At 36.0% G+C, this 13001-nt stretch overlaps 1 long non-coding RNA gene across 1 annotated transcript; it reads right to left on the reverse strand.

The window, feature by feature from the left end:
* Window positions 1-293: 293 nt before the first annotated feature.
* Window positions 294-1721, reverse strand: LOC141634497 (uncharacterized). The gene is made up of 4 exons (XR_012539226.1): window positions 1432-1721; window positions 1059-1222; window positions 607-647; window positions 294-495 (listed from the first exon to the last, which is right to left on the reverse strand). It is a non-coding gene; the product is annotated as an uncharacterized LOC141634497 (long non-coding RNA).
* Between the last annotated feature and the right edge of the window lie 11280 nt (window positions 1722-13001).

The following is a 13001-nucleotide window of genomic DNA, read 5'->3' on the forward strand; positions in this document are numbered from 1 at the left end:
TATCGTAATAAGTACCTGTAAGTATTTGCTGCCATCAAACAAGCGAAGTGGCTTGAGCGACTGGTAGGAGTGATACATTGTTGGAACATTTAGAAGACTAATTAAAACACCAATGTTAAAAAAAAATCTTAAAGAACCAGTATCAACATTCTACCCCAGTGCTGATACTAATAAGGCAAGCAAACCAAGTGTACAACGAACCTGCACCAACATTCTTGATGCAGCAGCCAGCAGGTGTGACATACACACCAAAAATTGGCTCCAGATGAACAGAAAAGAAAACATACTAAACCAACCAAATACATAAAATGTCATTAACTATACCGTGTTAAATTGATTTTGATAGACGATAGTTCAATTAATGACAACACCGTCATCCAATCAGCGTTTAACAAACGCAATAAAGAGGACGAATCAACATACATATGATCAAGTCCTTATCCCACCCATGAGTTTCCGCTGATAAGCCTGAATCCTCAAAGCTTTAGCATTACACTGCAAATTTACAAGGTCACAATGTCAATATGACAAACCATTCACAAACAGATATTATGATAAGCTATTAGCTGCCAACTATTGTGGAGAGATTTGTTCATACAAACTTACAAAGGAATGTGGATGGATGCATATATGGTAACAAGAGCTTCCTGAAAAGGGAAAAAAGAAGACTGATAAGAATACTATTCTCAAAACCGCCAATTTCATGGAACACATCAAAACCTCGGCAATTAAACCACGAAACAACAAAATTTAAACAACCTAAATGACACTTGATATAGCTCGAAAGAGGGTTTTGAACAACAGAGGAGGTTAGTTAAATGAACTGAAAATAATCCATTCTTTTTACTCAAAGCATCATCATCTTTTTACTCATAACAATCAGGCTTGGTGTTATCTCATTGACGTAGAAAAACTAATCATAATGAAACAGCTGAAGGTTGCTGCCATATATTATGAAAAAACGCCTCATCAGACGGATAAAGTCATGCCCTGTCTCAAGCCAAATTACTCAATGAGGCATAGTATAAATATGGAATAATAATGCAAAAACTGAGTACCTTTAAGTCTTGCCAAAATGATCTTTTATCGAGTTCTGGAATCACAAGATTGCTTTAATAATACGAGCCACAGCCACCATGTCACATGAATAAATGTTTGTTGAGTTTTAGAGTGGTTGTCTTTGGATTCTGCGTCAAAATACATATGCTTTGTCATGTTGCACCTAGTTCAATTCAGAAAAAACAGATTATTAATAGACTAAGAGGTATGGATCATATAGTGCATCAAGTGATAAGTGATTAGCTTAATAATCACCTTTTTCAGTTGAAACGTGAGAACTGAGAGTAAAGTATTGTCAAAAGTTGGGAGTGCCTATAACAAGCAAATAGACATACGATTTGAAGCGACATGTTTACTAGACTGTCCACTTACTTAGTTGGCAGTGCACATAGCAGATGAAGAGAAATGCAGAACTGAGTAGTGAGTATGACGATGATGACTGCTCCAAGATATTGTCTGCTACTCTACTCAGCAATATGGCAAACTGGCAAACTCTGAGCAACAAGAGCACAATCGCAGCATCTAAATTCTATTATCAGAGTACAAAATCATACGAGTACATAAATAATGAGTAATGTTAACTTAACATTAGAAAGATTGTGGGTAACACAAATTAAACCCAATATAATTTGAAACTCGAAGAAAACTGAACCAAGCCAATCACAATCTATAAGACTAAACTAAAATAGTCTCCAGTGATTAACACACACTATACACTATCAATACATATTTTGCTAATATACACTCAAACTTTACTTAACAAAGTGATGCATAATTTATGACAAAGTTAGACATCACTAAGCTAAACACTGTCCAAGTTGGCCACATGACTTCATCAGAAGCATTTTAACTCTATCCTATTTTTAACTACCCACAAAAGCCACCAAAGTTGTAATAAGAACCCAATTCATCACAACCAAAAACCAGAAATTAAATGTAGAGAGTAATTGCATAAACAAAACAACAGTCATAATGCATAGAGTGACCAAACCATAATAGCGCTCATCATGACATTATTGACAAAGCCATCTTTGGAAATTAGTGATATATCATTCTACATTCAAGAAAATCTACTCCAAGTATTTATGATACTTCGCTTTGGCAGTAACAATTAAGCATAAATAGATTTTCCGCCATCAAATATACATATATTTACCTCAAATTTGAAAGTCCTACTTTATTGTATTCAAAACTGCAAATTTCATGGAACCCATCAAAACACAGTAACTAACCCATGAAATAACGATTAACCATGAACTTCGCTAATGGTTTAGCTGAATACCCTTCATAGAAAACGAATTATCTCTAAATTGAAATCAAATTTAATTGCAAACCCTAACCCAATAACTTAATTGTACCCTAACATGATAAAAATAATTGAATCCCAAAACGCAAACATCATAGAAAACCCAAAATCAGTGACAAATGAAAACAATTCCTCTAAAAAACATATGAATTGCGATGAATTTAAAGAAAATTGAAATTAAAAAACATACCTGATTAAAGATTGCGAAGTGGAAGGTTGCCGAATTCCGTAGAGATGGATATGGATCGTCGGTGAAGAGGTGGCTGCCGACAATAACACGGTGGTTGTCGGTGACGGGTGGCTGGTGGTGGTGATAAGGTCGTTGTGGAAGCTACCATCGTATCTCGTATATAAGAGTTAGGTTTTGGGTGTGTGAAAATAATGACGGTCGTCAGAGTAATAGGAAGAATATAAGAGTGATTAATTTTGAGACTATTAATGGTTTTTTGAGACCGATATTTTGTCGGTCTCAATTTTGAGTCCGACGAATGTTTCTTGAGACTTAAAGCGGTCCCAAAGACATATTTGCGACCGCTTTTTGCAGCGATCTCAAAATAGCGGTCTCAAAAACAGTTATTTATTGTAGTGGACGAGGAGGGAGGACGGGGTTGGTAGCCGGAGGGAGGGAGAGTGAGTACGGGTTTTGGGGGGTTAGAGTTTGGGAGTGAGAGTGAGGGAGAGGATTTGAGAAAGAATGTATGTAGTCGAAATTATAAGTGACGAAATTATAAGTGACGGCGGTGAGGCAAATATTTTTGCCGCCTATAATTTTCACTTTAGATGCACATCGGTTAAATGAATGTTCCATGTCCATGACTTTTATATAGACACGGGTTTTATTAAATATCACATGTCCTTTAAAATCAGAAATAATGGACATGTGTTTTTTAACGCAACCGATGTACATATAATTATATGCACATCGGTTTTTTGCAAACAACCGATGTGCATGTTATGTACATCGGTTTTCCAGATAATCCGATGTCCATCGACTGATGTCCATAACGAGTTTTGTAGTAGTGTTTCACTCCACTCATCTCTCAAAAACATCAATAAATCAAAAACCCCAATAAATAAAAAAAAACCAAATAAATCAAAACTAAAAAAATCCAAATAAAACACACATTCCTCTCTTCCTCATTCACCACCATCCACCACCCCCCCAACCGACACTACCACGCACCACCCACGACCCACCACCACCACACCACCCCGCCAACCCCACCACCATGATCTCAGTTTTCTTTGCAATTTTCGTTTTTTTTTCGATTTGGTGTTAATTTTTATGTTTGAAGTCGTTTCTTTCTATTTGTTAATTTTTGTTGGTTTTTATTTTATTTATATATTAGTCTTAAACCCGTGCAAATTGCATGGTTGTAGCTTCAAATTTTGTTATCATAAAATATTGTCAAGTTAATGGTTTATATTTTGAAAAAAATCATATTAAGATTTTCGTTTTGAATGTCAAATTTATATGTTATTTACACTCATTAAATATGAAACAGACTATAGATAAATAAAACAAATATAATAAAATAGTATTGCAATGTACAATCATAAGTACAAGATATTATAGCTACTCAAAATAATCTCTATATAAACAACATTATTTCTATATCAGAATCATCAATATCTTTTTGTAACACACATTTCTATTTAAAACAAACATATCCGTGTTAATCTTAAAACGGATAAAGTATCATACATAAGATATAACTAAACAGAATGCAATGAAATTGGTAAAAAGTTTGTCCCATCTATGTAGGTGGGGTATTATTTGACGTGCTTTATTAATAAAAAGGAAATATCTGTCTTAAAGAAGACTTAGACCTATCAAAAGATGACCGACCCGAAAAACCGACTGAAACCCGCCCAAAAATAAGTCGCTCTTCGCAACCCAAACCCGAAGACGACCCAACCCGATAATAACCCTCCTATTTAGGGTCAAGACCCGTCAAACCTGTGACCCGACCCGAAAACAGAAAAATTTATTAAAATTTTATATTTAATGCAAATAAAACAAATATAAATGAAAAAGATAAGTTCAACTTTAAATTTTGGAATAAAATACGCTTATACTTATTTTAAAGTATATTTTTATTACATGATTAATTACTCGAATGATTACCATATAGATATAGTCAGTGTTTGTCATGTGCGTGTAACAATTGATCAGTCTAATATTTCGTATAACGTTGCGATCTTGAATATACTAAGGAAAAAGTGCTTACTCTCATTAATAATGTGTATTAAACTAAATAATTATAAAAATTAAAAATAATTATATGTATAATTAAAACTAAAGCAAATAGACAATTTTAAAAAGTCGTTATTTAGACCCGTTTTGAACCGAGACCCGACCTAAAATCCGTATAAACCCGTATTTTAGTAACCCGAAACAGACCCAACCCATATTTTACCCAAACTCGTAACCCATCCGTCCAATCCGGTTGACATGTTTAACTGTCTGAAGACTTTTTGAGTAAGTAATACCCGTAAAAAAACCCAACATTACGAAATTACTGGTCATCAGTGAATGGGTCAAAATTATTTTGAAGAAGTCGCAATGTCCATGAACATTGCAATTAAGGGCCGTTAAATAACACCCAAACAAATCCACCGTAGTCGTCATATAAATTCATTGCAACATTTTCATTCTTACCCAAAAACCCTAGCTCAACACACTATCCATCATTCTTACTGTCTTACCTCTTGCTTTTCACCCACAAATTGATGCAATTATTATATAAAAAAAAATTATCAACAAATATGTGCAGCTTGTTCTTTTGAATCCAATAACAAACATTCTAATTCTCTTGATGCTCTTAATGTCTAGTATTTTCGGCTTTGCTTTTTAACACTAATCTTCATAAATTTTTTCCCCATATTTTGTTATTAATTTCATTATTTTGAACAATTTGAAGTAATTTTTGTAAAAAAAAAAAAAAAAAAAAAAAGACAATTTGAAGTAATTTGTTGCTTTGTTTTTCGATTGCAATTTTTTTTAATTTTTTCTTTGGTTAAGTTTGTGAACCCCCGCAATAACGCGGAACATATAACTTATAAATTCAAGCGGAAATTATGAAAATTTTGAAAATTTTAAAATTTAAATCGCGGGTTCATTAAAATCCAAAACACAAATAAAGATTTCGGAAATAAAGATTAAGTTATACAAACGTGATAGTCAAGGTGAGGGAAAATATATCCCTCGAATGACAAAATGATAAGAGGTGAGTCTAAGCAATCCTACTAAACTGACTACTAGTCCAAGGTGCTCGTTAGCTCACACATGTCTTCACCCCATAGATGCACCAACTAATACCTGTCATTCATGTAAACATGAACGCCACAGTCAATGGGGAGTAACTCAAGGTTCTCCCAGCCACAAAATGTCGAAACGAACATGACAAAGAACTAAAACAGGTAAGTCATGTAAGATACTTACAAAAGATATGAATATCAAGTTTATATTTAAACATGGCAATTAAATGAGGTGGAACAAGATAGATCAACATTAGCATAATAAAGGATCAACTATTCATGTGAGACAATTAAATAATATGAAAGACAAGAATACGGTCATTTATACAAAAGCACGCATTTCAAGGAAATACAATATAGATAGGAGAGTAGAATCCGAATCATGTGAAGCAGTTAAGTAAGGGATCAATCAATGCAAATTACAAGGATAGAAACTGTAGCCATTACTTGGAAAACCACTTAGCAAACATTAACGGATGGGAACATCAATCCTGATGATCATATCGCATTTAGAGGGCTTATAGCTCACCTCTAGTATCCGATAAGACCAAGACTCTCACAACCAAACAATACAAGGCACAACTCTTGCCTTGAATGACATATAATATCTATAACTAGGGATGGTAGTGGGTCGAGGACCCGATCCAGACCCTTCGGGTCGGACCCTAATGGGTCGGGTCTGGGTCTGACTTTTTGAGACCCGAACGGGTATGGGTTGGGTATGGGTCTTAATAAAATATTTTGGGTCTGGGTCCAGGTCTGATTTATTGAACCCGGACCCGACCCTAGACCCGTATAATTTTTAAAAAACAAAATGAAAACTTCAAAGTAACAAACAGAAATACGGTTCCATTTTGTTTCCTTTCATTCGTCTCATCTCTCCCTCTTGTTCTAACCATCACATTGTTACATTAACACACATTAGTCAAAACATGCTTCATTACCATATTTCTCCTTTCATCTTTTTTCATCTCCTTTTATCTTTCCTCTTTTTACAACCTACCTGAAGCCACAACCAGTTGAACGACGCCCGGTACCGGCAAGGATAAGCGAAAGTCAGCAACGGCGATCGACGACCCGACGATAACGACATCCTCCTCCTATCTCGTTCAATTCCTTTGTAAATTTAATTAATTTAACTCTCTAATTCATCTTCCTTTTCTAGGGTTTTTTTTATCACTTTTTCAATTGATATTTTGGTATTTGATTGTTGATTTTGAAAGATTGAAATAATAAACTACATAATTTGAAGTGGCTGACCTTTGTTTGCACAGTGAATGTTAAAAAGGTGAGCTTCCAGATTTGAATTGGCCGTGGCTTTTGAGCTTTGATAATATATTAGATCTGAATTCTGAATTTGTCGAAGACCCGTGGGTAGACCCGGACCCGTTGGGTGTGGGTATAGGTCCAATAATTTTAGACCCTTTAGGGTCTTGGTTGGGTCCGGGTCCAATGTTGGGGGTCCGGGTCTTGCCGGACCCGACCCAGACCCAACCCATTGCCATCCCTATCTATAACCAAGCAAGATCTTTACTACTCATCATGTATAATTCCCTTGGTAGGACGACAATGTTACTCCCAAGACTCAGTCCTAGAGTAACACCCCAATACTTCAAGTGCCTTACCAGGACCACTTAAGGCATGGAAGTGCTACCATCTCGGTTACCCGAGAGAATGATAATCAAATAGACAATAATGAAATGTACTTTATTAAATAGTTTAACGTAATACAAATCCAACCAAAACTGATAAAGTAAAAAGTACAACTGTTCTCAAAATGTTAAACCAACTAAACAACGAAAGAGTGTTCGACACAGCGGAAGACTTCTAAGACAGCTCGTGATGACTCGACCTAGCTATCCCATGCGCATCAACTCATACCTGCTCAATAACTGCTCACCACCCCCGAATGAATCACCACAGTTTTTAAAACATTTAAACGGGGTCAGTACTGATTACACAACACATAGCTGCAATAAAACCATATTATAAGCAACTCAAACAGCACATCTCAATCTCCACAACTCCACCCTATCTCCACATATCTGACTATACACCGAAGTGTATAGCCCTGCCAGAGTACCCATCGCAACAGATACTCCTCGCCGCCAGTGGGGGGACCGCAACCGTTTCCACCTAAGCCACGCTCATCTCCATCGAGCGATAAACCCATGTTCATTAATTTGCACATCCCTTCTGTGACGGGTTCCACAGAAGGCGAATCAAGGGCGTGAAGCCACTCCCGCAAGTGACTCCACTCAGCTAGGGACGCACCCCGAAGATTACATACCTTTATACAGTAATCACAATACTTCTATCAACAACCACAAAATTAGAATCCAATATAATAATTACTCAACAACAACAATACTAACAACATCAATATCAACCATGCCATGTAATTAATACCGAGTAGGGAAACCCTACCTGGAATAAGCCATCACAAGATCGTCACAATCAGCTAATCAACATCGTCCTTTAATGAATTTACTTCCTATCAAACATACAATCATACAATCACAATCTAACATCAGCAATACTCCCAAATCCCCCAAATTACCCAATTAGGGTTTCAACTAAAATAAATGAAATGATATTGGTACGTGTCATTAAGCGTATACAAATTAGTAATTTATTAAACCTATCTTAACCTCAAAAATATAAACATAGTAAAGGATAAGTAGGGTCGATCCCACTGAGAGACTGGAAAACTAATTAATTATTGAGTACTTTTATTCACTAACTTATATATATACCATTTATTTACATATTTACGGATTATGGGGGGTTTCATTGTGATTTTGAAGAAACTAAACTACTAAAACTATCGTCTAAAATTTCGAAGCAAAGTCAAATACCCCATAAAGCACATATTCTACTGGTAATTCTAGTTTGTAGACCGATTATTGTTTACGTCAAATCTCCATATCATTTATAGATTAACTGCGGAATTAAAGATAACAATAACTCCCTATCCTCTCTTAGATTAAAACCGACCTAAACTAAGACTAGACCGATTCTTAACTAACCGACCGAGGTAAGTTTGTTGTACCCTACTAAAGACTGGATTAGAAGCATCATCGAACCAAGAAGACATCATTAATCCAATTAACTCTATAGTGTCATCACTACCTAAAGATTAGTTGACCAAATTTTACTCCTAACTTAAACTAACCCCAATTGCATAGATTAATCTAAACTAGCTGCTACTCGGATTATGCGACTCGAACTAAGCCAGAATCACACAATTAGCATAGTTAACAATCTCATGCCATATTAAGATAACAAATTATAAACTGAAATTGTAACCTTCAATTAAGAACGAGTAAATTTCGGATACAAATAACTGAAAGATTAACAGTAAACAACCAACGGTTTCCAATACTAAAATTAATCAACGAAAATGAACCATAAATTGAATACAAGAGAGGTAGAGAGAGCTTAATTACTGCCCGGAATTTGTAGTCGGAACTTCGGATTGTCGTACCTCAGGATCCGCCACAAACTCGCCCTTACTCGACCGTGTGCTAAGACTCCGTCCGGGTACAGTCTCCTACGGCTCTCACGACCCAATTAGGTCTCACATCATCACTCTATTTCGCTCAATTTATCTATAAATTATGTATGGGTATTTCGCCTTCCTTCGCCTCCCGCCTCCTATTCTGACTGATGAAATAGGTATTTATACTGATCTTGGCATTATACAGGATTAACTTTGGGAAGTTTTGGGATAGATTTTGTATAGGGAAATTATTGAAGTAGATAGAATTTGGAAAAGAGAATCCGAGATAGAATAGAGTTTCCATTGTATGAGTTCTCCGTATGTAGCTTCAGCTTCTGTTCTTGGTCTTGAATTTGTTTAGGCTTTTTCCTTTGTCCACTTGGAGTTTAACCCACGTTCAAACCATTTGATTCACTTGGTTTCTTTATTGACTTTGGTCCACTTCTCTAATTTGCTCCCACAATTTGCACGGTCTTACTCTTTTGTTCCATCAGCCCATAATTCATGGATTCACACCTATTTTAAACTAAACGTAAATTAGTTTATTCAACACTAATATGACATTTAATTTGTTAAACAAACAAAATGACCAGAGTACATTATATAGCTCAAATAGTAAGATGGATGACTATAAAAATTTATAATTAAGGAGTATAAACTTGGGTAAATATCGTCTTATCAAATTCCCCCCATATTTAGCTTATTGTCGCCCTCGACAATGACAAAATAAGAACTACTAAGATTATTATCAACCTCAGAAGATTTTAGACATAACTAAGACAAGTTTATCGACGACAAACTAAAATATTTTTAGAAATCATTTTATTTAAGTTAGTGTAGTCAACGGAAAATATTTGTAGTTAGATTAGAAAGAAACATATACCAAATTTTCCCTCCACTTTGATGCGTGTGTTTTATATAAGGTTTTTACCTCATTTTTACACGCATTTCTGTACTATTTTACGTGGCATCCAGCTACAAATACCCTCGATTAGTCTACTTTGGTTCGTTTTGTGTAAATTGCAGGAATGGACCGAAAAGAAGATAAATCAAGCCCAAACTCGTCCCATTTGCATACATTTATGGAGAACAAGGAGCCGGAGCTTGGAATCTATCACTTGGAGGCGAACGAGCTGGTTTCGGAAGGTGTCATAGTGTCTAACGTGCCAAAATAGCTCGATCGACTACTTTTCCAGTCGATCGAATGCTTTATATCATGAAGACTACACGATCGAGTAACATTTCTACTCGATCGAGAAGGCATTACAAGGAGTTACTCGATCGAGTGGCTTATTTACACTCGATCGAAGGGATTGCTGCTTAGTTACTCGATCGAGCGATTTTATTCCACTCGATCGAGTGTTTTGCCCTGTAATTGAGTTTTTCCGACTAATTTCGTATGGGCTTTTGTAAGTAGGCCTTTGGATTAGGTTTAGAATGTATTTTTCGTATGCTACTTAGGAGTAGACTGCGTAATTCACAGGAAGATCATCTTTCACTACTTCATCTTTTCCACTGCTTCTCTTTCCTTTTACACTTTCCTACTCTAGAACTCGGATTCAGAACTTGTATTCGGTACTATTCTCCCTTTTATTTCTTGATCGTAATTATTATTTTGTTTCTATCTTTCTTCCATTGCTTTCATTATTGTTTTATTTGATCCGTCTGCTTTTATTATTATCAAGTTTAATTCTCGTTGTCTATATATTATTGTTGTTGATTCGATAGTAATGTGTAGCTAATTCCCTTTTTGCTAAGACTAGGGAATCCATGATTACGAAGGGAGAGTGATTGAATTATTAGGTTAATGCTTGTATAGTCCTTGTTGTTAATCGCTGCACTTATTTGTATTTGTCTGATTGAGTCGACGCAATTAGGATTTAATTTATAGTAAACCTTGACCTGGACCGGAAGGTTGGAAAGGGTGAGACTCGTAGCGAACATTAGGGCACTGTAGTGAGGGCGGAAGCTAAGCTACTAGTGCTTTAGGGCGAATTGAGACCGGAAGGAGATATTCACTGCCCCTTTGACCATATTTGCATTAACCTGAGACCTAGATCGCTTGACTGAATGATCATGGTGAACCGACTGTCTTAGCTGCTTTTTCCTTGTCTGCCTAATCTTTATTCTTCTGCCTTTTTCTCTTTTTCATTCTCGTTAGTTTAGAACAACCCAATTAAAACCCCCTCAATTTGGTTACCGTGACGAACTTAGACAAAGTTGACATTTTCCCATCTCCCTGTGGACATCGACCCAACTTCCCTAGCTATATTAGTTAGAGCCAGTTTGTTATTTTTGATAGGTATACGACTGCCCTGTCACACTTCAAACTATACAACCTACTAATTAGCCAACATAAATATTTTAAACCGTTTCTAAATTATAATGATAAATAAATGCAATAGCAATACACTCGGTCCAACTATCTTCGTGCGCAAGTGCAAGTGTATTGACTCGTAGAGGAGGGGCTCAACAATTTAAGGTCCTAGGGAAAGGGGATTTACTTTCTGTACATTGTACAAGGATCGTTCTCCAGAGCATTCAAGTGTATCCGTCATCCCTCAATTAACTTACCACCAACATTCCACAACCACATCACAATCATCCACGTTTTTTTTCCTCTGATTTTTTTTTCACCTTAGTTTTCTATTCTTCTTCTGCTTTTAACTTTTTTTATCCTTTTCTTTCGCTTGTTTTTTTTTTTTTTTTTTTTTTGAATCTCCACCTTCCGTACCCGTGGATATATCCAGTGTCCCTTGTAGCGAGCTTTCAACCAATGGATCCCGCCCATCCGGACAAGTCATTAGGCATTCTCCCAATACATTGATTGGGTTCCCCTAAGGGTCTAATCATTCGGGCACCGGATAGAATTGAGGTCAAGAACTTAAAGCGAGAGTCACCTATGAAAGTATATTGGTAGCCAAAGAAAGTGCTTTACGATTCTAATTTAAAGGAGACTTAAAATATGTATGTCACTTAATTAATCAATCTAAGTTCAAAATGGAGGAAAAACTCATGTATACACGACTTCAAAACATTTTTATAGTACTACTAATAATATTAGTGAAATTATTTTTAAGTTAGTATTTTTCAAAAATTGTTAGATTAGAATTCGTCGTCGACTCCTTTGTCTAGTTATTCCAGTATAAAAACAAGGTCTTTTTTACTTGTCAAATACCAATTTCCGAAAAAAATTTGACAGCACTGATACCCGTCGTGAGGTGTCAAAAATAAATTTATAATCTCCAACTACAACTATAGCTAGCGGCAGTCGGGTCGAACCACAGAGAGGCAGACATAATTTCTAGTTGTTTAAATTCGTTCTAAGGTAACAATAAAGTGGGGGGTTGATTGGATTTGGTCTACAACTAATAGCAGTAAAAGAAATGTAAGCTAATGAAATATATGAAATCAAGTATAAAAAGAGGTACTAGGATGGTCGGTTCGTTATAGTTTCGGCGGCAGCATACTAAACAGGTCTAAATCAAACACATGAGGCGGGAAATAGAGAGATCCTCTCGGTCCACTCTTAACAAATAGCATCTTTCGATCTCGCTATAGGTCCCTAATATCACTAATACTAATTTTCGTCCTGAAAAGTGACTACGGTCTAAACTTTACCTATCTTTCGATCTCAGCATAGTTTAGTCATTTTAATTGGTGATCTAACAACTGTCCCTATCTCTCGATCTAATGGGTCAGTCATATATTAAGCATTCAACTAGTCATGTGCACTCGATTCGTCGAATAAAGAATTAAAACAATTAAAACGAAAACAAAACCTCACGTGGTCAGTCGATCGACCAGGTATGGCAGTCGATCGACTGACACGCGATTCAGGCCGTGTTCATTATATTGCCGCCTACACTATAA

The sequence above is a fragment of the Silene latifolia genome, chromosome Y (assembly GCF_048544455.1).
Source record: "Silene latifolia isolate original U9 population chromosome Y, ASM4854445v1, whole genome shotgun sequence".
NCBI lineage: Eukaryota > Viridiplantae > Streptophyta > Magnoliopsida > Caryophyllales > Caryophyllaceae > Silene > Silene latifolia.